We start from the raw sequence: 27,832 nt of genomic DNA, 5'->3' as shown, positions 1-27,832 counted from the left end.
AGACGATGTTAATAGGTATGTTAGTAATGGGCTAGACCACAAAAATGAAAAGCTTCACAGGGACACAAATGACTATCTGAACAATTGTGCATATGCTCACTTTAGAGATTATAAAAGATGTTATACGATACAGGAAAACAATGTTTCAAAAGACAAAACAAGGTATAGGGACGCTGTTTTACATGATAAAAATGTGCAGACGCATAACACAGGGCAATTGCATTATGACAACTCAGCTGAGCATTTTTTAGAAGAGCCAGTGTTATGCAGATCGGAACGCTTGAAAGAGCGTTACCAGGGTCAGCAGCAACGTCAACACTATTATCAAAACAATTATCAAAACAACAATCAATGCAGATTCAGACCAATGCAGCACCAATACTAATAGATAAACTTTTTGTTTTAGACTCTGATATGAATGTTAACTGTCTTGACAACTGTGTTAGTAGCCCTTCTAAAAATAGTAACTAGGAGCAAAAATGTGCTGACAATTTGAATACTGATATGCACAACTGTGATACTAATGACAACTGTCTTGATAACTGTATTAGTAGCCCTACCATGCACGTAAATTATGAGAAAACAAGTGCTAATAATTTAAAAACTGATATGCATGAAATTGGTAATGAAAGTGTACAGTTTGATGAGGTTCACATTTTAGGGGCAGAAATTGTTGATTTTAACACATTTGATATCGAAACACTTTACAATTCAAAGGTAATAGAAACGACAGTTTTGCAATTACATGAAAAACTGAATTGTGAAGTGATTACTGAAGGAGGTTTTTCAGTTTATAATTACATGGACAAAAATTTGCAAGGTGGTTATTTATCATTATTTAAAAAGGGTTTTAAATTTGTTCCCAGTTTTAAACCGGATTTGGGAACAATCTTGTTAAATTTGAAAGTATATACCAGATTATTAAATTTAAAAATGTACTTTAAAGGAAGAACTGAAACTGTTAATTACGAAAGAAACTTCACCTTAAAAAGATCAAGTACGTTTATTCCCCCTAGTAACCCTATTATTCACTTATTTGAGATGTTTTGTGATGTACAACTAAGAAAAGTGTGGAAGGATGCACACAACACAAGTGACAATCTCACGGTATCAGAAAGATTCTGTTTAAAAGAGCTAAGTTCATCTAGTAATTATAGGGTTATGAAACCAGACAAAGGGGGAGGGGTTGTGATTATGAATAGTATAGATTATGTAAATAAAATGACTGATATGCTTAATGATGAAAGTGCGTATACAACGATATCAAAGTATGACATTGTAAAGGCATATACAAAAATAGATTGGCAATTGTATGAACTTCTTATGGATGGTATAATAACAGAGAAAGAGTATGATTATTTGTTGGTTGAATTTCCTATAACACCATCCATATTTGGGATACCGAAGATACACAAGAATGTTTCAAATCCCCCGTTTAGACCAATTGTGGCTGCCAAGCATTCAAAGTTAGAAGCAATTGCACACTATATTGATAGAAATTGTGGTGAAGTGACGAAGAACATTCACCACATATTAAAAGATTCATGGCACTGCTTAGAAATGCTTAAAGACTATGATAAATCTAACTTAAATAATATTTATATAGTCACAATTGATGTTGTCAATTTATTTTCTATTATTCCCTTAAATGAAGGTTTAGAATTATTTGAAGGGAGTTTAGAATTTTATGGTAATATGCATACAGTTAAGCGTAAAACTTTGATAGAAATGATGGAGATGGTACTTGATAATAATTTTTTTAAGCACGGAGGTGAGCATTACAAACAATGTTCAGGTGTAGCTATGGGGGCAAGATGTGCCCCCACTTATGCTAACTTAGTCCTTGCTATGTGGGAAAAGAAGTATGTTTTTACAAGTAAATTCTGGCCCAAAATAGATATATATCTAAGATTCCTGGATGATATTTTACTGTTTTGGAAGGGTAGTATTGATGAAATAAATGAATTTGTTGAATTCCTACATAATACCACCTCGTTCCTAAAGTTTACATACAATATTAATAAAGAATGTTGTGAATACCTTGACATAAAACTGTACAAGAAGGGTAATGGAATTCAGTCTAACATTTATAGGGAAAAAAAATTCTCAAATTCGTACTTGCACTATAAAAGTTGCCACCCTGCCTTTCAGAAACGTAGTTTGGTGAAAGGGCAAATGGTAAGACTTTCAAGGATGATTAGTGAGGACAGTATGTTTGATTTTGAAATAAATAATCTAATTGACATGTTGACTGAGAGAGGTTATCCTAATAATTTAATGCTGAATATTAGAAACGAGGTGGTGAATAAAAGGAAAACAGATTACAAACCTATTATTAAATATGGTTTAGTAAACAAAAGTATAAAAAATGACAGTAACAATTTAAAATTAACTGCTATGATACTACCATTTAGTAGTACTACACTTCTAATAAAGGATACTATTAGAGAAGTCTGGGACAAAGTATTTGTTAATCAAAGTGAGATCCTAGAAGATTTAGGTCCAACCCCCACAATAGTTTTTAGTAGGGGTAAGAATCTCAAAGACTATTTTGAAAGTGAGACTATATTCAGAGACTCACAAATGAAAAAATGTGATCTGAAGTAGGCAGACTTCATTCGTCTGCAACCTGTGGGTATCGGATCCGACCTCGGATCCGAGCCGGCAATTCAAAAGCTTAGGCTCCGAGCTCCTAGCTCCTCCCTCTTACCCATAATCCCTTGCCAAGCCCTGACTGACCTCAGATTTCGTTTGCCGCTTTTCAAGTAGCTACGGAATTCCAGAGCTCCTGGCATTGGTGAAAGATAAGAGATAGTTTTTGACTAAAAAAGTTTTCAAAATCTTTAATTTCTTTCTTGTTTCAGTTAGTGTTGAGTGTGTTTAGGCTTTCCTCTCTCTTTTTGTTTAAATTTATCGGGTTTTGCGTAGTTTGTTTGTGTGTGTTGTGTGTTAGGCCTTAGGGTTACTATGTCTGAAGCCCATAAGGCTGTGTTTTCAAATGTACCGAGTGTGGCCATAAGCTATCCCCAGCAGATGGCCACACTCGTCATGCTTGGGGTTGAACACCTGTCATCTGGTTGTACCATTTGTGCAGGGTTCAACCCCGGCTTTGAGGAACGGAGGTCGAAGTTGGTGCTGGCGGGTCTTTTACCCCAGATACCGCTTCGCCTCTGCCCTTCCACTCAGCAACCTGTTGCTGTGAGTTCTCCCCCTCCAGCTGGGACTCAACCTCCCTCAAAGTTGCCGGAGGGGAAGGATTCCTCTAAGGAAAGACAGAAGGAGAGGCACAGGGAGAAGCACCACAAGAGGAGAGCCGAAACTTCTAGTTCGGCTCCTCCATCTAAGCGGGCCTCCCCTGTGCCTTCTAGCTTTCCTCCTCCTCGGCTCCACTCCCCTCGGTTCTCTCCTGGACCCGAGGAGGAGGAGGCTAGCCCTTCCAGGAGGTCACCGAGGCGGCTCTCTAGGTCTGCTTCGGTGGCCTCCTCTAGATCAACCTTTTCTATGAGCGAAGCTGATATGGACCGGATGATGAGGAAATTCATCCAGGCCCAAATGCAAATGGGAGTGCTCCTAGCCCCCCCCCCATCCGGGAGGGGCTTCGACCCCTTTTTTCGCCCCTTGGCTCCTTCTCCGACCCATACCACGGGTTCGAGCTGTCGGCGCCGTGCAGATTTGGATCCGGGGTGGGTCGGATCCGATGGGTCGGCGCACCTCGGATCCGTCCCATCCCTTGAGTGCTTGGTACCGGACCCGACCTCTCGGAGCCGAGGGCCGAGCCCCGGATCCGAGGGAGCTGGTGTGTCTTCGGCTCCGTCCAGGTCGGAGCACACTGGTCTCGGATCCGGCGGTTTCGCTCCGACTACGATCCGCACGTCGGATCCGAGTGGGGTCGGCTCGGGCTTAGAGAAGCTGGCTCCCCCTCGGCTTTCGACGTAGTGGAAAGGGCACTGTCGAGGACATCCGGACCCCCGGTCCCTGCCACGGCTCCATCCCGCACTCCATTGCAGTTGGGCCAGGCCCCCACCAGCCGGTCCCAGGGACAGCCGCCTCGATGTCCCAAGTGGTTCCCTTGGAACATCCAACTGCTGAAGAGTACTCCTCGGACAGCCCCCCCGATGAAGTACCTCGGAAGCGTAAGTGCAAGAGGAGGCACATGGACTCCCCTGAGTCCGTCACTGAAGACACAGACTTGGATGAAGGGAAGGCTCCCCTAGGTCACCCCTGAGGACGTCTCATTTGGAGACATCATGGAGATGTTAAGGATCAGGGGGGGTGGTCTGCCCCCAAGGCTTCTTCGGACGAGTCTGTGTTCTTGGAGGCATTCGAGGCGGGCCCTTCTACCTCTTGGGTGTCCCCTCCTGCTGACCCCCTGGTGGATCTTATCTCCATCAGGGCGTGGAAGGATCCGGACACCATTGAGCTTATCCCTAAGCGCCCGGACCGCATTCTTTCTCCTCCATCAGACCGCACCCACTGGAGTAAGGGTCCCCCAGTAGATGCCATGATGATGGCTGCAGCCACGAAGAGGGAATTGGCCCAGGAGAGTCCCTCCGTGCATCCTCCGGGCAAGGAGTCCCGTTCGATGGATCGCATTGGGAAGCGAGTTTTTAGTTCAGCAACCTTCTCCTTGAGAGCGCTGAACTACATGGCACATGTCATTAGGATGCAGCGGGATCTGATTAAAGAATACGCTGCATCTCCCCCGGAGTCCATCTCGAGTGAGGATAAACAGGTTTACTCCACCGAATGGCCACTCTCAGATCAGTTTCCAATACATCTATGCGGCTACTGTCTCATGCTACTGAGGGAGCCGCTAGAGCCAGCGGAGCAGGCCTAGTCATGAGGCGACAGGCTTGGCTCCGCCATTGTGATTTTGCAGAGCCCTTCAAGGCGACCTTCGAATGCCCGTTTCGATGGTTCTGCCTTGTTTGGCAAGACTGTTCCATTAGTCCAGAGCGAAAAGGACGGGAAGACGCTGTCTGCCGTCGGAGTCCGCTTCTCAGCTCCCCAGAGGTCCTTCTCTAAGAACCAAAAGGGACAGAAGAAGATGTGGTTCCGAAGTCGCAGCAGTCCCAACCTGCTCCGGATAACCAGTCCTTCCGTGGCAGAGGAGGACGGGGGAGGTCGTCGTGCCAGAGGCAGGGGGGCTCCTGGCAACTTTGGGTCCAGAGAACCCTTCTCTGAGAGACCCACGCAGCAGCCCTGAAGGGTTGCCCGGCTGTCCGTCTCTGGAGGCAGTCGGGCGGTTCGATGCACCTGACTTCTTGGGAGTCCATAACAACAGACAGTTGGGTGCTTGAGTTATATCCAGAGGATATTCAATACCCCTATTCAAGATTCCCAAATCTCGCAGCCTCCCAGATGTTCCACCCAACCAAGGGAGGCGGCAGCTATCGAAATCGAGCAGCTGCTAGAAAAAAGAGCCATCCAGCGCGTACCCCCAGATCAAACCGGATTAGGGTTTTACTCCAGGTTCTTTTTGGTGCCAAAGAAGACGGGGACTTAAGACCAATCTTAGACCTTTCCCAGTTGAACCTGTCAGTAACCAAGCAAAGTTCCGGATGGTCACCCTGCAATCTATACTCCCCCTCTTGAGGGAGAACGACTGGATGTGTTCCATAGACCTCAAGGATGCGTACTACCACATTCGGATGGACAGACGATCCAGGAGGTTTCTTCGCTTCCGGCTGGGAGCCAGTCATTATCAGTTCAGGGTCCTCCCCTTTGGTCTCACCTCAGCCCCCAGGGTGTTTACCAAGGTGCTAGCGGTGGTAGCGGCCCACCTGAGGCTCCAGGGATTACAGGTCTTTCCTTACCTGGACGACTGGCTCCTGACGGCATCATCAAGGCATCTTCTGTGCTCAGCCAGGGATTACTTTCTGCAACTAGCACCAAGGCTGGGCATCACGATCAACTGGGAGAAATCTTTTCTGAATCCCACTCAAATTATAGATTTCATAGGAGGAAGACTAGACACCAGATCAATGCGAGCCTTCCTCACCCCAGACCGTATCGCCAGCCTGAAGTGTCATGTGACAGCGATCCTGCAACCATCTCCAACTGCAGCTTCGGTCCTGGGGGCACTAGGTTCTATGGCGGCAGCTATCCCGCTTCTCATTCATGCCCGTTTACGCATGCGGGTTCTTCAATGGACCCTTCAAGTTCAGTGGTCCCCTCTTTGTTCGTCTCTAAACGCTCCGATTGCGGTCAGCAGAGCGTGCAGGGACTCCCTTCTTTGGTGGCTTCTTTCTCCGGAGCCCCTGGCAGAGAGACCTTTTTGCGCTGCATTTCCCCGAGCCACAGTGACCACGGACGCTTCTTGCCTCGAGTGGGGGGGGCATTCTGCGGGAAAGATTGTCCAAGGCACGTGGAATCTCACAGAGACGTCATTGCATATAAATGTCCTGGAAATGAGGGCGGTGCTCCTAGCGTTGCAAGCACTTCACCACGTTCTTCCTTCAGGGACTATTGCGATTCAGACAGACAACATGTCGGTAGTCTGGTATATCAACAAGCAGGGAGGAACCAGGTCTTACCCCCTTTGTCGAGAGGCCATGAGAGTCTGGGAATGGGCAATTTCCACCAAACGCTTTCTGGTAGCAACGCACATTCCGGGAAAGTCCAACATCTTTGCGGACAAGCTCAGTCGCACTATCCTTTCTCCACACGAGTGGTCCCTCAATCCTCAAGTAGCGAAGAAGATTTTTGCTGTTTGGGGGCAACCCTGTTGCGATCTTTTTGCCTCTCCCTCAAACGCCAAATGCGACAATTTCTTCGCTCTGCTTCCCACCAGGGAGTTCGAGGATGCTCTGGTGCATGCTTGGCCTCCCGGTCTCCTTTATGCCTACCCTCCACTTCCTCTGATGCAGAGGCTTCTGCAGAAAGCCAACAGTTTGGGGAGCAGAATGATTCTCATTGCCCCATTCTGGCCTCGACAACCTTGGTTCCCATTTGTATGGTCTCACAAAATCAATCCACCATGGATTCTGGATCCAATTTCGGATCTCATCTCTCACCCTCTGGGAATGTCAGTTCCCAATCTGCGGACCCTGAAGTTGACAGCTTGGCTGCTCCAGTTCCAACCTTAATTAGGACTCGGTATCTCTTCACCGGTCAAGGCCATTTTAGTGGCTGCTCATAAACCTTCCACCAGACAGGTTTATCGGAGTAAATGGAAGAGATTCTCTATATGGGCAGGACAGAGAACTTTGGATCCTTTCTCAGCACCTATGTCAGCGGTACTGGATTTTCTAACAGACCTCTTTCATCAAGGGGCTAGTTCTTCCACGATTAAGGTACAATTGGCAGCTATCTCGCATTATCACATTGGTCATGACACAGCTCCCCTTATGACGGCGAAATTATGCAAAACATTTCTCAAAGGAGTTTTTTTGTTAAGGCCTCCAGTCAAGGAGGTTGTACCGCCTTGGGACTTGTCTTTAGTCCTGCAGGCCCTTACTGCTCCTCCCTTCAAGCCTGCAGCTTCTTCTGATTTAAAATACCTTTCCTGGAAGACTGCCTTTCTGGTAGCTATCACTTCAGCCAGAAGGGTGTCTGAGCTTCAGGCTCTGTGTGTCAAACCGCCTTATCTTTCTTTCTTCCCTGATAGGGTGTGCCTCAGGACCAATCCATCTTTTCTTCCGAAGGTCTCTTCTGAATCCAATATTAACCAGTCAATCAATTTGCCGGTGTTTTTCCCAAGTACTCAAACAAAGGAGAATACAAATTGCATTCCTTGGATGTTCATAGACAATTACGTTTTATATTAACAGAACAGCTGGCCACAGGAAATCAGATCAGCTGTTCGTCTCCTTTGCTAAATTTGCTCTGGGTAAAGCAGTATCTAAAGTCACTCTATCTAAATGGATTGCTAATTGTATTCTGCAGGCATATGACACTTCAGGCAGACCTGCTCCTCAGAGGGTTACGGCTCATTCTACTAGGGCAGTTTCTCGTCAGCCGCCTTTAAGTCCCGTGTTTCATTGGATGATATCTGCGCGGCAGCTACTTGGGCCTCGCCTCATACTTTTATTTCTCATAACAAGGTGGATGTTGTTTCTAGAGGAAGAGCATCCTTTGGCTCAGCGGTGCTCCGGAACATCCTTCCATGACGCCCAAGATTCAGGTAGCTAGGGACTCTGTCCCACAGGTTGCAGACGAATGAAGTCTGCCTACTTCAGATTTAGAAGTTATGTACTCACCATAACGTTCCATCTGAGTAGGTGACTTCATTCGGATGCAACCATCCCCCCCTCCATCCCCCTGACCTTTTTAGAGCGAGTATTTATGCTGATTTAGTGTACTGTTGTCAGTATTTTGAGGCAAACTCAATCTGAGGTCAGTCAGGGCTTGGCAAGGGATTATGGGTAAGAGGGAGGAGCTAGGAGCTCGGAGCCTAAGCTTTTGAATTGCCGGCTCGGATCCGAGGTCGGATCCGATACCCACAGGTTGCATCCGAATGAAGTCACCTACTCAGATGGAACGTTATGGTGAGTACATAACTTCTAATTTTTTGTAGATCTTGCAGATTTATCAGGGACGGGCTTTATGTTACAATAAAGGGTTACAATCGTACTATTAGGTGTCCAGGTCATGTAAACTGTAATACAAAACTAGTGGTCTATTTAGCTACGTGCTTATCATGTCAAGCATTCTACACTGGAAAGACCATAAGGAAGCTTAAGGAAAGAATAGCTGAACACAACAGAGATATCAAAAACAAAAAATTAACAAATTCATTATTTGTGCACAGTACAACATGCCCTGGTTTTAAGAGATTTCTCTTTTTTGTTATAGATAGGATTCCTCAAAGTATCACTAAAGAAGGGGATGTCAATACACTGCTTGAGTTAAAAGAGTGATCTGAAGTAGGATATTCATTTGTCTGCAACCTGTGGGGTCATGGATCCGATATCGGATCCGAACCGGCATGGTTTTCCAGCTATGGATCCAAGCTCTCAGCTCCTCCCCTCACCCATAATGCCCTGCTCTACCCTCATGACCTCAGATCTCGTTTGCCGCGCATGGTGACTGGATTGGTTTCTATAGCTCTCAGCTAAGTGCTAGTTTTTCTAACTGTTAATACAGAGTTTTGAAGTTTTTTTATTCATTTTTGTGTGAAAGTTTAGGTATTCCTCTTTGATATTTACTTTAGAGTTAATTTAAGTATTTTTTTTCCCTCCCCTCGCTGTTGGCCTAGTGTGTGTGTGTTGGGCCTGTGTGTGTATTTTGTTTTAGTTACTTTAGTTAGTAGCTTGTATATAGATTGGGATGGCTGAACAGCCCAAATCTATATTTTCTAAATGCTCCGAGTGTGGCCATAAGCTTTCCCCGGCTGATGGCCACACTCGGTGTGTTAGGTGCCTGGGGGTTGAACACCTCACATCTGGATGCTCCATTTGTGCAGGGTTCAACCCCAGGGCACTTAAGGAGCGGAGGTCCAAGCTTGTCTTGGCGGGCCTTTTACCGCCGGACTCGGCTCCGACCTCCGCTCCTTCGGGAGTAACCGTGGTTTCGGTTCTTCCCTCCGTGGCACCCCCTCCTCCTCCTGGGACTCAACCTCCCGTTTCTGGAGAGGAGAGGGATGCTAGGAAAAAGGACCGGAGGGAGAAGCACCACAAGCGGCGGGCCGAGACCTCTGTTTCGGCCCCGCCAGCCAAGCGGGCTTCTCCCCCGGCTCCGTTGTCGGCTCGGTCTCCTCCTTCTCGGCTCCGGTCCCCAGTGTGCTTTTCACCGGGTCCTGAGGAGGAGGAGACCCGATCTCCGTCGAGGCTATCGAGGAGGCACTCCAGGCCTACCTCGGTAGCCTCGTCGAGATCTACATATAGCCTTTCGGATGCTGATCTGGACCGGATGATGAGAAGATTCATCCAGGCCCAGATGCAGATGGGAGTGCTCTTGCCTCCCCTCTGGGGGGAAGCTCAACATCCTTTTGCAAACCTATTGCTCCTTCTCCGACCCGCTATCCGGGTTCGGAGCAGCTGGAGCCGAGCAGCTTCGGAGCCGGGGGTGGGTCGGCGCCGATAGTACTTGGTACCGGATCCGACCCTGCCCTCGAGTGCATCGGATCTGACCTCGGAGCCTGGATCCGAGCCTCGGATCCGGGGATCAGTGCTCCTTCGCGCCGTCTGTGTCGGAGCGCACTGTCCTTCGGATCCGAAGCGCTTGGCGCCGGCTCCGATCCACTCTTCGGATCCGAGGGGGAGCCGATTGTCGGATCCTTTGGTCGAGGTCGGCTCCCCTTGGCGTTTGATGTAGTGGAGAGGGCCCTGTTGAGGGTCTCCGGACCCCGGCACTTGTTTCGGCTCCGTCCCGCGCTCCCTCTGCACTGGGCCAGGCTTCCACCATCCGGCCCCTGGGACAGCCCGCTTCTGTGCCCCAAGTTGCTCCAATGGAACAAGTTGCTGCTTGCGAGGACTCCTCTGACAGCCCCCAGAGGATGTCCCTCGCAAGCATACGTGCAAAAGGAGGCACATTGACTCCCCCGAGTCTCTCACAGAAGACACGGACTTGGAGGAAGGGAAGGCTCCCCACGGTCACCCCCCGAGGATGTCTCATTTGGAGACATCATGGAAATGCTCCGTATAAGGGGGGGGGTGGTCTGCCCCCAAGTCTTCCTCGGACGAGTCCGTGTTCTTGGAGGCATTTGAAGCGGGCCCGTCTACCTCTTGGGTGTCCCCTCCTGCCGACCCCCTGGTGGACCTCATTACCACCAGGGCGTGGAAGGAACCGGACACCGTGGAGCCAATTCCCAAGGGGCCCGATAGGATCCTTAGCCCACCGTCCGACCGTGCCCATTGGAGTAAGGGGCCTCCGGTAGATGCCATGTTGACGGCGGCCACCAAGAGGGAACTGGCTCAGGAGAGTCCCTCAGTCCATCCCCCGGGCAAGGAGTCTCGGATGATGGACCGCTTGGGGAAGCGGATGTTTAGTTCAGCGACCTTCCCGGTAAGGGCGCTGAACTACTTGGCACATGTCATTAGGATGCAGCGAGATCTCATTAAAGAATATGCTGCATCTCCCCCAGAGTCCATTTCGGAGGAGGACAGGGTTCTGCACTCCACCCGTATGGCCACTCTTAGGTCAGTTACTAATACCTCTATGCGGCTACTCTCCCACGCTACGGAAGGCGCCGCTAGAGCTGCGGGGACAGGCCTAGTCACTAGACGTCAGGCCTGGCTCCGTCACTGCGATTTTTCTGAGCCCTTCAAAGCGTCATTTGCGAACGCCCCCTTTGATGGTTCTGCTCTCTTTGGCAAAACCATTCGCGAGACGTTGACCCAGAGCGAGAAGGACGGGAAGACGCTGTCTGCCGTCGGAATCCGCTTCTCTGCACCCCAGAGGCCCTACTCTAGGAACCAAAAGGGTCAGAAGAAGATGTGGTTCCGGAAGTCGCAGCAGTCCCAGCCTGCTCCGGACAACCAGTCCTTCCGTGGCAGAGGAGGACAGGGAGGACGCCGCCCTAGAGGCAGAGGGGCTCCCAGAAACTTCGGGTCCAGGGAACCTTTCTCTGAACGGCCCGCGCAGCAACCCTGAGGGGTTGCCCGACTGCTCCACTCTGGAGGCAGTCGGGGGACGTTTTTCGGGGCACCTAGCGGCATGGGAGTCCATAACATCAGACCGCTGGGTTCTCCAAATCATATCCAGAGGATATCGCATCCCTTTCCTTCACCTTCCAAAGTTGAAGTCCCTCCCAGATGTCCCACCCGGTCAACGGGAGGCCGCTTTGGCAGAAATTGGCCATCTGCTAAAGAAAAGAGCCATCCAGCCCGTCCCCCCAGACCAGATCGGATCAGGGTTCTACTCCAGGTTCTTTTTAGTGCCAAAGAAGACGGGGGAACTAAGACCAATCCTAGACCTCTCTCTCTTGAATCTGGCAGTCCCCAAAGAAAAATTCCGAATGGTCACTCTGCAATCTATTCTCCCCCTTCTGGGAGAAAATCACTGGATGTGCTCGATAGACCTCAAGGACGCGTACTACCACATCCTGATGGACAGGCGCTCCAGGAGGTTCCTCCGCTTCCGGCTGGGAGCCAGTCACTGCCAGTTCCGGGTCCTTCCCTTTGGTCTCACCACAGCCCCCAGGGTGTTCACCAAAGTATTGGCAGTGGTAGCGGCCCACCTGAGGCTTCAGGGGGTGCAGGTGTTTCCCTACCTGGACGACTGGCTTCTTACCGCCCCAGCAAGGCATCTACTTTTATTGGCGCGAGACTCCTTTCTCCATCTTGCTCCTTTTCTGGGCATCACAATAAATACAAAGAAATCCAACCTGGCGCCCACACAGCTCTTAGATTTTATAGGGGCCAGGCTAGACACAAGGAGTTTACGAGCCTTCCTCACTGCGGACAGAGTTCAAAATCTGCAGCTCCAGGTGCGGGCCATTCTCCACTCAAGTTCTGTTCCAGCGGAGTTGGTCCTGAGGGCTCTAGGGTCCATGGCATCTGCTATAGCACTTCTTCCTCTTGCCAGGCTCAATATGCGCATTCTACAGTGGACGCTCTTAGTACAGTGGTCATACCTTGCTCTCCCCATGCATCATCCCATTGCGATCAGCAAGGCTTGCAAGCGGTCCCTCTTGTGGTGGCTTCACTCCCCGGATCTCCACAGGGGCCGCCCATTTTGTGCTTCTCCCCCTCTCGCCACGGTGACCACGGACGCCTCCCGCCTCGGGTGGGGGGGCACTTTGCGGGCCGGACCGTCCAAGGCACGTGGGACGATTCAGAGACCTTACTGCATATCAATGTTCTAGAGATGAGAGCAGTGCGCTTAGCGTTGCTAGCACTTCAGGACTTCTTCCCTTGGGAACAATTGCGATTCAATCGGACAACATGTCTGTGGTCTGGTACATCAACAAGCAAGGGGGAACAAGGTCTTACCCTCTTTGTCGAGAAGCCATGAGAGTTTGGGAATGGGCAATCTCCACCAACCGCTTTCTAATAGCAACGCACATTCCGGGTCGGTCCAACATCCTAGCGGACAAGCTCAGTCGCACCATTCTGACCCCTTACGAGTGGTCTCTCAATTGTCGAGTAGCGGAACGCATATTCGCACGGTGGGGAACCCCTTCATGCGATCTTTTGCCTCTCCCTCAAACACCAAGTGCGACAGTTTTTCGCTCTGATACCTCCTCCCGGAGGTTCCCAAGAGACGCTCTGGTGCATGCTTGGCCACCCGGTCTTCTGTATGCTTATCCACCCTTGCCTCTGATGCTCCAAGTTCTTCAGAAAGCCTCTCGGGTGGGTTGCAGAATGATTCTCATTGCTCCGTTTTGGCCTCGACAGATCTGGTTCCCCTTCCTAAGGTCTCACTCGGTGAATCCTCCTTGGATTCTAGATCCCATCCCGGATCTGATATCCCATCCATCCTGCATTCCTCCTCCGAATCTGGACAACCTGAAGCTGACCGCTTGGCTGCTCCAGTTCCACTCTTGATCAGGACTCCCGGTATTTCGTCACCTGTTAAGGCAATTTTGGTGGCAGCTCATAAACCATCCACTAGAAAGGTTTACGCAGCAAGTGGAAACGTTTTTCTTTGTGGGCGGAGCGGCAAGGCCTGAATCCCTTCACGGTTCCTCTTCCATTAGTGCTTGACTTTCTAACCACTCTCTTTAACGATGGTGCCAGCAGTTCCACAGTCAAAGTACAACTGGCGGCAATTTCTCATTATCACATTGGCCATGACTCTAATCCTCTTATGTCAGCCAAATTGTGTAAAATTTTTCTTAAAGGTACTTTTCTTCTCAGGCCCCCTATAAAACAAGCGGTTCCTCCTTGGGACCTCTCTCTGGTTCTACAGGCCTTGACCGCCCCCCCCCCTTTCGAGCCAGCGGCTACGGTGGATCTCAAATTCTTGTCCTACAAGACAGCCTTTTTGGTAGCCATTACATCGGCCAAGAGAGTTTCTGAGCTTCAAGCATTATCAACTAAACCTCCTTACTTGGTATTTCATCCGGACCGTGTCTACCTCAGGACCAACCCGTCCTTTCTTCCTAAAGTCGCTTCTGAAGCAAACATCAATCAGTCCATTAACCTCCCTGTTTTCTTCCCTAAATATGAAAACAAAGGTGAATATAAGCTCCATTCATTAGATGTTCACAGGCAACTTAGATTTTATCTGAACAGGACGGCTGGTCATAGGCAATCCGACCAGTTGTTTATTTCATTTGCAAAATTCAATTTGGGCAAGCCAATTTCCAAAGTTTCTCTGTCCCGCTGGATTTCACAGTGCATCTTATTGGCTTATCAAGCTTCAGGGAGGCCCGCACCGGAGGGTGTTCATGCCCATTCAACCCGGTCAGTATCTACCTCGGCAGCCTTCAAAGCTAGGATTCCTCTAGATGATATTTGTGCAGCAGCCACGTGGGCTTCATCTCATACTTTTATTTCCCACTACAAGTTGGATCTTGCATCTAGGGGTAGAGCATCCTTTGGCTCATGTGCTCCGGAATATCCTTCCATGATGGCCGCCCAAGATTCAGGTAGCTGGGGACTCTGTCCCACAGGTTGCAGACAAATGAATATCCTACTTCAGATTTAGAAGTTATGTACTCACCATAACGTTCCATCTGAGTAGGTGTATTCATTTGTCTGCAACCATCCCGCCCTCCTATCCCCCTGGCCTTTCAGTTTCCTGCATATTCTATGTTACCCTTTTCAGGGTGTTGTTGCTTTGGCAAACTCGATCTGAGGTCATGAGGGTAGAGCAGGGCATTATGGGTGAGGGGAGGAGCTGAGAGCTTGGATCCATAGCTGGAAAACCATGCCGGTTCGGATCCGATATCGGATCCATGACCCCACAGGTTGCAGACAAATGAATACACCTACTCAGATGGAACATTATGGTGAGTACATAACTTCTAATTTATGGCAGTTAAGATTAAATGCATGTAGTAAACCAGGAATAAATGAACGCATATCTATAGTTAGTCAATTAAAATTAAATTCATACAATATATAATATTTAATGCTACATAAAATATATATATTTAAACGGATCTATCTGAGTTCATCGACATTTTAAAATACCGAAAACGAAATAACCGACACGAAAACAGCGAAACTCATATAACCGACGCCAGAAGATCGACAGTTCACAAACACGACATCGCATACACCCGACACAACATACCAACAAACAAAACACATCCCCTATCCAACACTCACACACACAACACAAGCACACCAAAATCCTTACAAACAAACACTAACCCATACATACACAACTATCCACAACCCTGACCCAAACCCTTACCCTAAGGTCCGTCACTATCGCACACTCACCTAACCCACCTAACCCTAACTCACTTATCCCACCCTACCCCTACAAAACACCAACATCGCACACTTACCTTACTCGCACACTCACCTAACCCGCCTAACCCTAACTCACTTATCCCACCCCTACCCCTACAAAACACCAACATCGCACACTTACCTTACTCGACACTCACCTAACCCGTGCCCTAACCCTAACTCACTTATCCCACCCCTACCCCTACTAAACACCAGCATCGCACACTTACCTTACTCGCACCCTATCGTCCGTCACTACCGCAGACTTACATATCCTTTCCCCATCGCAGCTTCTCAGCGTCGGTGTCTTCTTCCGTCGGTCTTCTGCCTCGTCGATCTTCTGGCGTCGGTGACGTGACTTTCGACATTCTCGTGTCGGTTAATTCGTTTTCGACATTTTAACATGTCGATGAACTCAGATAGACCCATTTAAACATATATTTATTGTAACACAAAAAATTAATAATTATTTTTAACTATTTTATTATGAACTATTTAAAAGTATTATATACTTGTCGATTTTTTAATGATTATACATGTTGTCTCTATTTAGGTGTAATATTAAACAGTTAGGAATATACGATACATGCAATAACATATATACATGTGCATTATGTGAATATAAAGTTGTTTAATATTATTAATATTAAACAACTTTATATTAAAGTTGTTTAATATTATTAATATATATATATATATATATATTTTTTTTTATTTATATATTTTTTATTATTAAAATATATATATATTTTTTTTATTTATATTTTTTCACTTATTATGAAATGAATATATACACTTGTACATAATTATGAATATAAAATTTTTTTTGATATATCAAGTGTTATTCAAGTACAATTTTCAAAGTTACATTGCATAAGGTATAATGTATATTGTATATTTAGTATCTACCTCTGTCTTTTAAGCTTTTATAGTGAAACTGCTTTTAATTAGTTTTTGATTATTTCATTGGTTGAGGGATTTGATAGGTTAAAGACAATTATATAAGATAAGCTGTTCTGCTATGAGATTACTCTGATGAAACCCACATTGTGATGGGTGAAAGCGCTCAGTTATTTTTTGTTAAATAAATTTATTCCGTGGTTTTCAGCTGCGTATCACTTTTTAATTTTATCAGTTTTTTGTTAGTATTTAATTTTTAAATTGGATATTGTCTCCAAAAACAGAGCATCTTTTGGTTCCACGGTGCTCAGGCACATCCTTCTATAGGGCCTCCCAGGATACTATTGTAGCTGGGGATTTTAATTCAGTCGTGAGGAATAATGAAATGGATAACATCAGATTAGCAGCTATGTACTTACTATAACTTGGCATCGGTGTTATCCTATTCCGTTATTCCTCACTTCCTGCCCACCTTCCCCCATCTGTAGTCTGAGGGGATCTGAGGAGGCTGGAGTCATTAGGCTCCTGGGCTAAGTTCCTTTGCTTAAAGTTTCAGATATATACTCTATGAGGTAACTACAGTAAACTCGATCTGAGGTTTAGAGTGCAGAAGGGGATTATGGGAGAGGGAGGAGCTCGAATCTTGGATCTATGTCTTGTGTAGTGTTGGATCGGATCTGATGTCAGATCCAAGACCCAGTCATGAGGAATAATGAAATAGGATAACACAGATGCCATATCTCATTTTTACCAAAGTTTCAATTCCACATCCTTAGCTTCTCAAAAAATTTGTAAAGCATTTCAAAAGGGAACTTTCCTTCTAAGACCCTCATCAAAAAACATGGGATCTCACTGTCATGTTTTAGGTTTCTTACTTGAGATTCCTTTGAACCTGCCTTTTCTTGCAGTCTAAAATACCCTTCCTGGAAAACTTAATTTCTAGTAGCTGTAACTTCAGCCCAGAAGATTTCAGAATGACCTGCACTGTCCTGTAAACCTCCCTATTTGATTTGTCACAAAGATAGTTTCTTTAAAAACCAATCTCTAATTTTTTACCTTAGGTCACCTCTAAGTCAGATCTGAATTAAACTATTCATCCTCCTGTATTTTCTTTAACTACTTCAGTAGAGGAGGGTTTCTGCTTCACTTATCGGATGTGCATAGACAGCTTCATTCTATCTACACCGAAACAAACACATTCTAAACAATAATTAGCTTTTTGTTTCCTTCTCTGCTAAACTGGGTTCAAAAGTTGAAAAAATTAATTTGATGTTGTTAATCTTCCTTCATTCCTTACTGATAGGTTATCGGTTCCATCCTCGGAACTGAGCCGGCCTTATACCAAGCTCGTGTCAGCCAAAAACTTTCGAGCCAAGATCCACACTACAGTGCTCTGCTCCCTGTTACCTCAGATCTCATTTGCCGCATTGCTGTACAGCTGTGTCAAGCCTTCTCTCTCAGCTAAGTGTTCAATTTTTTTAAGTGTTTCTATTATTAGTGTTTAGAAAGTTTTGAAATCTTCACTATCTCTATCTTCCTACCCTATCGCAACTTTGAGACTCTCTCTCTATAGCATATTCTGTCCCTTTTCTTACCTTTGAGGTAATTCTCCATTACCATCATTGGTAATTCTTCCTCTACCTATCTTACCCTTCTGGGTAGTTTCATAACTTCTTAGTAGTGTCATAGTTCCTCCCTTGATATTACAATGTCGGATAAGAAAAGTAGTGTTGATTTCAAACAATGTACAGAATGCGTCCATACGTTACCACTTTCTGATGGTCATGATTTGTGTGTTTATTGTCTGAATGTTTCCCACATTTCAGTGGATCCCCCGTGTGGGATTTGTAGAAATTTCTCGACTAGGACTCTGAATGAAAGGAAGAATAAACTTTTACTAAAAGGCCTCCTTAAAACTCCGTTCTGCGAGGCTGTCTCTGGGTTGGAGGGCTCACCCCCTCCTTCTAAACCCTGTAAGAGGCGTTCTTCTTCCTCTTCGAGGTTGCTCACTTCGTCTCCCTCTGGAGATTACAAGGAGTCGACTCACACAAAGGTGAAAACTTCGGGCCTGACGCTGCCATCTGTGGTCCTTTCAGCCCCAGCCTCGGCACCGCCTCAGTTTATTCTCACGCCAGCTATGTCTTCTTCACTGCCACTAGCACTGGAGTTTCCGGTGCAGACACTTATGGCTCCAGCAGTATCGTTGCAGCCTTTTTCGGCACCGCTGATGTTGTTGCAGACTCTCTTGGCACCGTCTCTACAGGTACAGTCTCCTTCGGCACCATTGGTGCTGACTCCTTCGGCTCCGTCCTTGTCGATGCAGTCAACTTCCAGGATACTGCCCTCTATGGTGCAGACGCCTTTGGCACTGACATGCTCGGTGCAGTCACTTTCGGTACCGTCATTACCAGTGCAGAAACCTTCTTCGACAGCACCGTATTCATTGGTGCAGACATTTGCCACACCGTCGTTCACTGTGCAGACACCCTTGACGCCTATGGCGCCACCTTTGTCAGCACAGATACCCTCGGCACCATTCTCCTCCATGCAGACACCCTTGGTTCCGGGCCCTGCATTACACGAACTTGCAAGAACTAAGTACTGTCTCTCTCCTTAGACCCTTTTGTGGGACATCAGTACAGCCCCTTTTCAGAAAGACCAGAATCTCTATCAGGTCTCTCTATGAGGTCGACCAGGAGCCTCTCAGAACAGGATGTGTTGTGCCTTGTCGATCAGTTGCTTGTGGCCAGGGGACTCTCTAATCTATCTAAAGCTGCGCTCCCTCTTGCAGCTGACCGTATTTCTCCACAGACTCCATCTTACACTCCTCCTTCAACTTCCAGGGAAGCATCAAAACCCCTTCCTCCGACAGCAGCTTCCCTTCCTTCGACACCAACAGTGGACCTCACTTTGGAGCTGGAGTTGTCTTTGTGGCCCTCGATGCACTGGGCACCGGGCCCTTCTCAGGCCAGTGACTGTGGTGAGGGGACAGGCGTTCTTAGTTCGATGCCAATTTTTTCTATGGCACTCTGAAGGAATCCTCCTCCCTTCATGCTCCACAGCCCTTTTGAGACTCCTGGTCTGGGAGTCGGCTCGTCGGAGCGGGGTGTGACCCTGGTCCCGAGGTTGTCGTGCTCGATTCCAGGATCCCATCCCTCTTCGGGAGGTCCGGCCTTCCAGGCCATGGAGAGGGCACTTGCCTCTGCTGGCAAAACACCCCTGTCGGAGTCCTTGCCCACCTGTGTGCCGCAACTGTCGCAAGCCACAACTGACGGACCCCGGGCACAAGGGCCTCAGGTTTCTCCCCCTCAGGAGATCCCCTCCTCACAATCTTCCCCAGAGCTCCCCACTGAGGAAGTCCCTTGCAAGGCTTTGTGCGAGAGGAAGTACATGGACTCCACTGAGGAGTCTGTAACTGAAGATACGGACTTTGATGACGGGGAAGGGTCCCTGCGGTCACCCTCTGATGAGGTGTCCTTTGGTGACATCCTCGAGATCCTAAGACAGAGGGGCAACTGGAAGTCCTCCAACCCTTCCTCAGAGGCCATATTCCTGCAGGCCTTTCGTGCCCGGCCCCCTACCTCCTGGGTTACTCCACTGGCCTATGAGCTTGTCCAGCTCATCGTCCAGCATGCATGGAAGGCTCCTGACACTTTGGAAGCTATACCTCAGAGGCCTGACAAAATGTATTCTCCCCGTGCTGAACATCCTCATTGGTCCAAAGGTCTTCCATTAGATGCCATGGTGGTGTGTGCTACAACCAAAAAAAACTTGGCAGAAGAGAGCCAGACTGTCCATCCGCCCAAGAAGGAGCCGCGGGTAATAGACAGACTCGGGAAGTGTGTGTTTGCTTCATTGACCTTCGCTGTAAGGTCCTTGAACTACTTGCCACACTTTATGAGGCTTCAGAGGGACCTTATCAACCTACTCTCTGAAACCTTGGCAGGAGCTGTTTCTGATGAGGTGCACAATAACGTAGCCTCTCAGATAGCACCCCTGGAATCCATATCCAATTTTTCCATGCTCCTCATTTCACATGCAATGGAAGGAGTGGCTAGAGTGGCAGGCACAGGCATAGTCACGAGGCGTCATGCCTGGATGTGCCTTTGCGGACCCCTTTAAGGCTTCCTTTATGAATGCCCCCATCAAGGCCGCTTCATTGTTTGGCCCAAAGGTTAAGGATACGCTGGTCAGGTGCAAACAAGATGGTAAGACACTGTCTGCCATTGGTGTCCGACACTCCACTCCTCAACGATTCTACTCCAGAAATCAGAGGAGTGTGACGATATGGCACAGAAAATCACAGGGTTCTTTCCATGACGCACATGCCAAGTTCTCCCCTAAGGGCAGAGGTGGAAACTCTAATGGAAGATGCCCCTTTCGGGGCAGGGGAGCTCTGCGAAACCGGGATTCCAGAGATTCAGTCTGTGGGCAAACCTACCAGTGCTCCTGAAGCGTTGCCTGACTGATCACTTTTGTAAGTGGTCGGGGGTCATTTTACCTTGTACCCCACTGCCTGGCGAACCATAACCACCGATTCTTGGGTACAGTGGATAATATCCAGAGGTTGCTGCATTCCTTTCCATCTCGGTCCCACTTAACCCAGAAATGTATCCAATGTCCCACCCAGTCAAGGGGAAGCAGCAGCACACAAAATCCGAAAGCTGCTACAAAACAGAGTCATCCAAACTGTCCCCCCAGACCAGATAGGATCCAGTTTTTACTCAAGATTCTTTTTAGTGCCAAAAAAGACAGGGGATTGGAGACTGATTCTGGTTCTCAGCACACTAAACAAATTTGTAAAAACAGAGAAATTCAGAATGGTCACGGTTCAGTCTATCCTTCCTCTTTTGGAAGAAGACGACTGGATGCGCTCTATAGATCTTCAAGATGCCCAAAGGCTTGAAAGGAACAGTCCAACATATCTTGAATCAAAATTGACTTTAATGAAGAACAAATAAAAAGTAGAACATTACATCAAGCGCTTTCGCCTGAAGTCATACCAGGCTTTATCAAGATAAACCATCATTAAACATTCAGTGCTTAAGTACCTTCTAGTCCAAATCATGTGACTAGAACTCCAATTAATAAAATATGCTAATTAGACATTGAAACTAGCAAACCACCAGGTTATGTTAGAGACTTAAATAGTTGTTTTACAATGCTGTCAAAGTTAAAACAAATACATCAACATAACCAAACTACAAGCCAAACTTGTAATATCTTAAAGCAACATTAAAAACTTATAAAAAATTCATATGTGCCTTGAGAACCATTCAAAAATTGTGGTTAAAAATTACTGCCCATTAGGCACAAAATAGGCAGTAGTTAAAAAATTGTTCGAAACAAAACATTCTCCATATTGTTGAAATAAACAACACTTCCAAGAAACAAACATCATAACTTAGCCCTCCTCAGTTTTAAAACACTCATGATGCTAACACTGTCATTCAAACCAGGGGGTTTAGTTGCATTTAATTTAAGCTGCAGCGAAAGCACTTGATGGTAATGTTTTACTTTTTATTTGTTCTTCATTAAAGTCAATTTTGATTCAAGATACGTTGGACTGTTCCGTTCCTTTCAAGCCTTTGGATATTTTACTTTGTTCTTGGTTTGGATCTGCTTTGTTTTGAGTTTCTTCAAGATGCCCGTTATGCCGAGAGGCCTTGAGAATATGGCAATGGACGATAGCTTCCAACCGCTTTTTAATTGCAATGCACATTCTTGGGAGCTTCAGCATGATAGCGGACAACTGGAGCATGTGCATTCTACAGCATCATGAGTGGTTCCATATTCCAGTGATAGCGGCAAAAATTTTCAACCGCGGGTGCCAGCCTTGCTGCGAACTATTCGCTTCCCCAATCAACTACAAGTGCAGCAACTACTTTGTCCTGATCCCCCCTCGGGGACAGTCACCGAGAGACGCTCTAGTCCACGCTTGGCTCTCAGGTCTGCTTTATTCTTACCCTCCTCTACCCCTCATTTCCCAATTTTTGAAGAAAGTACGGCAGTTGCAGAACAAAGTAATCCTCATTGCACCATATTGGCCTTCACAAGTTTGGTTCCCCTTCCTTTGGCCTCACCTGCTAGATCGACCATGGATTCTCAGTCCAACTCCAACGTTGATCTCCCATCCGTAGGGTCTGACCCATCCCAATCTAAAAAACCTGAAGCTGACAGCTTGGTTTCTCCACTTCCAATGATTGCCAGGCAGGATAACCTGTCCTTCCCAGTGCCCACTATTCTTATTGCATCTCATTAATCATCCACCAGGCTAACCTATCTCAGCAAATGGAAAAGATTTACCTTATGGGCAATGAACAAACAATTGGACCCCTTGCCATCCCCAGTTTTGGTGGTATTAGATTATTTATCAGATCTCTTTCAATCTGGGGTATCAGCCTCGACTGTTCGTGTTCATTTAGCTGCCATTTCTAATTTCCACATTGGCTTTCAGGACTTTTCACTCATGTCACAAAGACTCTGTAAGACTTTCTTGAAGGGCGTTTTTCACCTAAAACCTCCCTTTAGAGAACCAGTACAACCTTGACACCTGGCTTTGGTTCTGCAAGCCCTAGCAGCACCCCCCTTTGAACCTGCATCTTCATGTGATTTAAAATACCTCTCTTGGAAAAGCTTGTTTCTGGTTGCTATCACACTGGCCAGACGTCTGTCAGAACTTCAAGCCTTATGCATCAAACGTCCACACCTTATTTTCCATAAGGATAGAGTCTCTCTGAGAACTAATTCCTCCTCCTTGCCGAAAGTGGTGTCAGAGCGATCTATCAACCAGTCTGTTAATCTGTCAGTATTTTTTTCCTAATCATTCTAACAAGGGAGAGTATTCCCTGCACTCCCAAGATGTTCACAGGCAAATCTGTTTTTATTTGGACAGAACAAAATCTACCCGTAAATCAGACCAATTATTTCTGGCTTTTTCTGGACCAAGACTAGGTCATCCTGTTTCTAAAGTTATGTTAGCGTCATGGTTGAGAAATTACATTACCTTCATCTACAACAAGAACAACATCACCTTGCCTCACAAAGTGAAAGCCCATTCTACAAGGTCAGTGGCAACTTCAGCAGCTTTCCATGCTAGGGCTTCTCTCAATAACATTTGCTCAGCTGTGACTTGGGCCAACCCCCATACCTTTATTCTTCATTACAAATTGGATTTGGCCTCCAAAGGAAGAGCTTCTTTTGGTTCCATGGTGCTCAGGAATGTCCTTCCATGAGGGCTGCCCAGGGATATAGGTAGCTGGGGACTCTGTCCCGTCAGTAAGGAATGAACGAAGATTAACATCAGATAAAGAAGTTGTGTCTTACCATAACGTCCCATCTGTGCTGTTGATCTTTGTTCATTCATTACTCCCTACCCTCCATCCCCCTCCGGAGGTTCCTGGTGGATTTTATATGGTCCTTATTCCATGCTTGTAGGTCTATTATGACCAGAGGTAGCCTCTACTTTTGTCTATCAACTTGCAAACTCGATCTGAGGTAACAGGGAGAAGAGCATTGTAGGTAGGATCTTGGCTCGAGAGTTTTTGGCTGATGCAAGCTTGGTATAAAGCCGGCTCTGTTCCGAGGACGGAACTGATAACCCATCAGTAATGAATGAACGAAGATCAACAACACAGATGGAATGTTATGATGAGACATAACTTCTTTATCTGAAGTAGTTACTTCATTTGTTCTGCAACCTGTGGGTATCGGATCCGACCTCGGATCCGAGCCGGCAGCTTTACTAGCTAAAAGATCCGAGCTCCTAGCTCCTCCCCTTTACCCATAATCCGCTGCTACGTGCTGCCTTTCCCCAGATCGAGTTTGCCGCGGCTGAAAGAAGCTACTTGTGAAGAGCTCCTTAGGCTTGGGTGAGATCGTTTCTTGTCAAAAATTAGACTAAAAGCTTAATTTTTTTGTTAGTGTGTGAGTGTTTAGTCCCTTTCGTCGAGTTATAGTCTTAGTTTTAAATTTTTGTGGTAATTATTAGATGTTAAGTTGTCCATCTCGCCTTCATTCTTGCTGGATGGGTTCGGAGCCGACCTCGGCTCCAACTCGGCCACTCTAAAAGCTCGAGAGTTGGTTCCACCGGCTCGAGGCTCCCCTTATATCCCACAATGCTAGGCGGTATTACCTCAGATCTCGTTTGCCGCTACAGCTATCGAGGTGTGTTGCTTCAACCGGCTTCAGGTTAGTGTAGAAAACAGTTTAAAAACTTTAGAAAATCCCTTTTAAATTCGTTTTTGACCAGTATCCCCTTACTTTTAAAGAAGTTTTATCCCTTCCTCCTTGTTTTTCTCTTCTCCTTACCACAAGAACTTATCTGTTCTTCCCTTAGGCCTTTGGGCCCTCTCATCCCTCCTAGAGTGTGTGTGTTTTTTTGTAGGGACTTTTAAAGACTATCTAAACTTATTAGTTTAAATTAGTTTTATTTTAGTAAATAGTGTAATCGGTGTGTTTGTGCTTGTGTGTGATTGCACTTGTTCCTTGAAATGTCTAAGGATTCGAAGGTCTCAGGCTTCAAGAAGTGTGACTCGTGCTGTCAGAAAATGTCTCTGACAGACGGTCACACTTCTTGTGTGTACTGCCTGGGACCTTTACACCTGCAGGACTCTTGTGCTGTATGCCATGGCTTCAGCCCTAGAGTCCTGCAGGAAAGAAAAAATAAGCTCATTTTACGGGGCTTGCTAAAGCCTGAGGGTCCCCCGACTGTTTCTTCGGGCAAACCTTCTAAGGCTTCTAGGTCTTCGACTCCAGCAACTGAGTCGACACCTAAGACATTGAAGTCTACTACAACATCGGCTCCGGCTGGAGCCGATGAGACTCGAACTTCTATTTCTGTGGTTCCCTCGGCTCCGGCTGGAGCCGAGGTATTGGAAATATCTGAGTCGGCTCCGATCAGACTATCGGAACCAACATCTAGGAAGAGGTCCAGGTCACCGTCCCTTGGCTCCGTTCATTCGGCTCCAGCATCTCCCTTGCTGTCTGAACGGAGCCATAGATCTCACTCCTCTAGGTCATCGAGACTTTCTGACCATGACCTTCAGAGGGTAGTGAGTCAACTTCTTAAGTCTGAGGCACTGGCCCAAATGCTTCAGAGCCCGACTCATCAGTCGATGCTTAATCCTATCTCTCAAAATGTTACTCCTCTGACTCCTTTGAGCTTGGAGCCGGGGCGTTTCGGACCCGAGACTGTGGTAGCGTCAGAGCCGATACAATTGTCTTCGGCGCCGTCGTCGGCTCCGATTTCTTCCTTGGAAGAATCTCGGCACCGGACTTCCCTCGTCGGCTCCGAGGGGGTGAGTGGCATCGGACCCTTGTCCAACCCCGCTCTCCCTCTCGGCGCTTCGGCGCTGGTGAGTTCGGCTCCGACATCGGCCTCGGAGCCATCACTGTCGGTGCCGAGGGAGGTTTTCAGCTTTTCGGAGCGGGGACCTCTGGCTCTGCCTGACAGGGGTGCTTTCGAGGTCATGCGGAGTGTGTTGGAACCCGGTTCAACTCCACAGTCGGCTCCGTCCGTCCCTCCCTCTTCGGTGCCTCAGGTAATGTCTACTCACTCCCTCATCCCAGACCGCAGAGAGCCAGCTCCTCAAGAATCCCCTGTGGGGATCTCATCCTCTTCCGAGGCCTCTCCTGAATTGGCAGGGGAGCCCCCTAGGAAGAGAAAGTGCAAGAGGAAGCACATAGACTCACCTGAGTCTGTCACCTCTGACACGGATTTAGAGGATTCTGAGGGTTCCCCCCCGTTCCCCTTCTGAAGATGTCTCCTTTGCAGACATTCTAGAGATCTTGAAACAGAGGGGAAATTGGCCAGCCCTTAACCCTTCGGAGGATGAATCTGTGTATCTTGAGGCGTTCGGCTCTCGCCCTTCCACCTCCTGGGTGTCCCCCCCCTTTGACCCCCTTATGCAGGTGGTAGGAAAAAAGGCTTGGACGGCTCCTGACTCTGTGGACCCCACCCCCAGGAGACCTTCAAAGTTTATTACAGCACCGGCAGATAAGCAATTTCTGACTAAGGGAGTTTCTGTCGATGCTATGGTGGTAGCTGCCGCCACTAAGAAGGAACTAGCTGATCCTTCGGTGCCTGTCCATCCCCCTAACAAAGAATCTAGGTCTATGGACAGGTACGGGAAGCGGATGTTTTCGTCAGCGACCTTTTCTATGCATTCGCTGAACTACCTCTGTCATTTCACTCGTCTTCAAAGAGACTTGATCAAGGAAGCGAGTGAGATGTTAAAGGATCCTACAGCTGCGGGTTTTCAGGACAAGATGAACGCTCAGCTGGCTACCCTAAATTCTATAGCTAACTCCTCCATGCGCCTCCTTTCATATGCGGCTGATGGAGCGAGCAGAGCCACAGGGACAGGTGTGGCCTTACGCCGGCATGCCTGGATGCGGCTATGCAATTTTGCGGACCCCTTTAAGACGTCTTTCACTAATTCCCCATTTGATGGATCGTCCCTCTTTGGTCCTCAAGTGAAAGAAACCTTGACAAGGTGCGAGACGGATGGCAAAACTCTTTCTGCCGTCGGAGTCCGTTTTTCTACTCCTTCTAGGCCTTACCCCAAAGGCCAGAAAGGTGGAAAAATGTGGTTCCGCAAGCAATCTCAAGGGACTTTGCCTGACGCACAGAGTCGGTTCCCCTCTAGAGGCAGAGGGGGGGAACAATAATGGTAGACGTCGCCCTAGAGGCAGGGGGGGTCCGCAGAACCAGGGCAATCGAGAAACCTTTTCCGATAAGCCCTTCCAGCATCCCTGAGGTGTTGCCCGACTGTCCACCTTCAGAGGCAGTCGGGGGAAGATTATCACTGTACCCAGAAGCCTGGCGATCCCTAACTCAAGACAAGTGGGTACAGTCCATCATTTCCGAAGGCTATTCCATTCCGTTCTTTCGCATTCCAAATCAATCAAAAAAATCCCTTCCAGATGTTCCACCCGCTCAAAGGGATCAAGCAGCGTTAGAAATATCAAAGTTGCTTGCAAAAAGAGCCATTCAGCCAGTGCTAGCAGACCAGCAAGGATCCGGAATCTACTCCAAATTCTTTTTGGTTCCAAAGAAAACAGGGGACTGGAGACCCATTTTGGATCTCAGCATCTTGAACAAGTCTGTCAAGAAAACAAGATTTTGGATGGTCATGTTGCAATCCATCCTACCCCTTTTGGGAAAGGAAAACTGGATGTGCTCTATAGACCTCCAGGATGCGTACTATCATATAAAAATGAACAGACGCTCCAGGAGATTCCTCCGCTTCAGGCTGGGAACCAGTCACTTTCAATTCAGAGCCCTGCCCTTTGGACTCACCACTGCCCCCCGGGTGTTTACCAAATGCATGGCAGTGGTGGCCTCTCACCTGAGACGTCAAGGATTCCAGGTGTTTCCATACTTAGACGACTGGCTCCTTACAGCTCCCACCAAGCATCTTCTTCTACTTGCCAGAGACTACACTTTTCGCATATTTCGAAAGCTAGGTATCTCAATAAATTGCGGAAAGTCTGTTTTGTCGCCTTGTCGTGCTATTACCTTCATAGGCGCAAATCTAGACACAGTCAACATGTCTGCGAGACTCACAGACCAAAGGATAGCAGACATACACAAATTAGTCTCCCTTCTTTTCCACAGCAACAGAATCAAAGTCAGATTA

The 27,832-nt window shown here is 47.4% G+C and overlaps 1 protein-coding gene across 1 annotated transcript in view; it reads left to right on the top strand.

The window, feature by feature from the left end:
- DMC1 (DNA meiotic recombinase 1) overlaps window positions 1-27,832 on the top strand; it is a 1,571,258-nt gene that overhangs the window by 840,427 nt on the left and 702,999 nt on the right. The window lies entirely within an intron of this gene.

The sequence above is a fragment of the Protopterus annectens genome, chromosome 1.part0, assembly GCF_019279795.1.
Source record: "Protopterus annectens isolate FY-2018-M chromosome 1.part0, PAN1.0, whole genome shotgun sequence".
Classification (NCBI taxonomy): Eukaryota; Metazoa; Chordata; order Ceratodontiformes; family Protopteridae; genus Protopterus; species Protopterus annectens.
The sequence above is the reverse complement of the archived record's forward strand: the minus strand, read 5'-3'. Positions and strand labels throughout refer to the sequence as shown.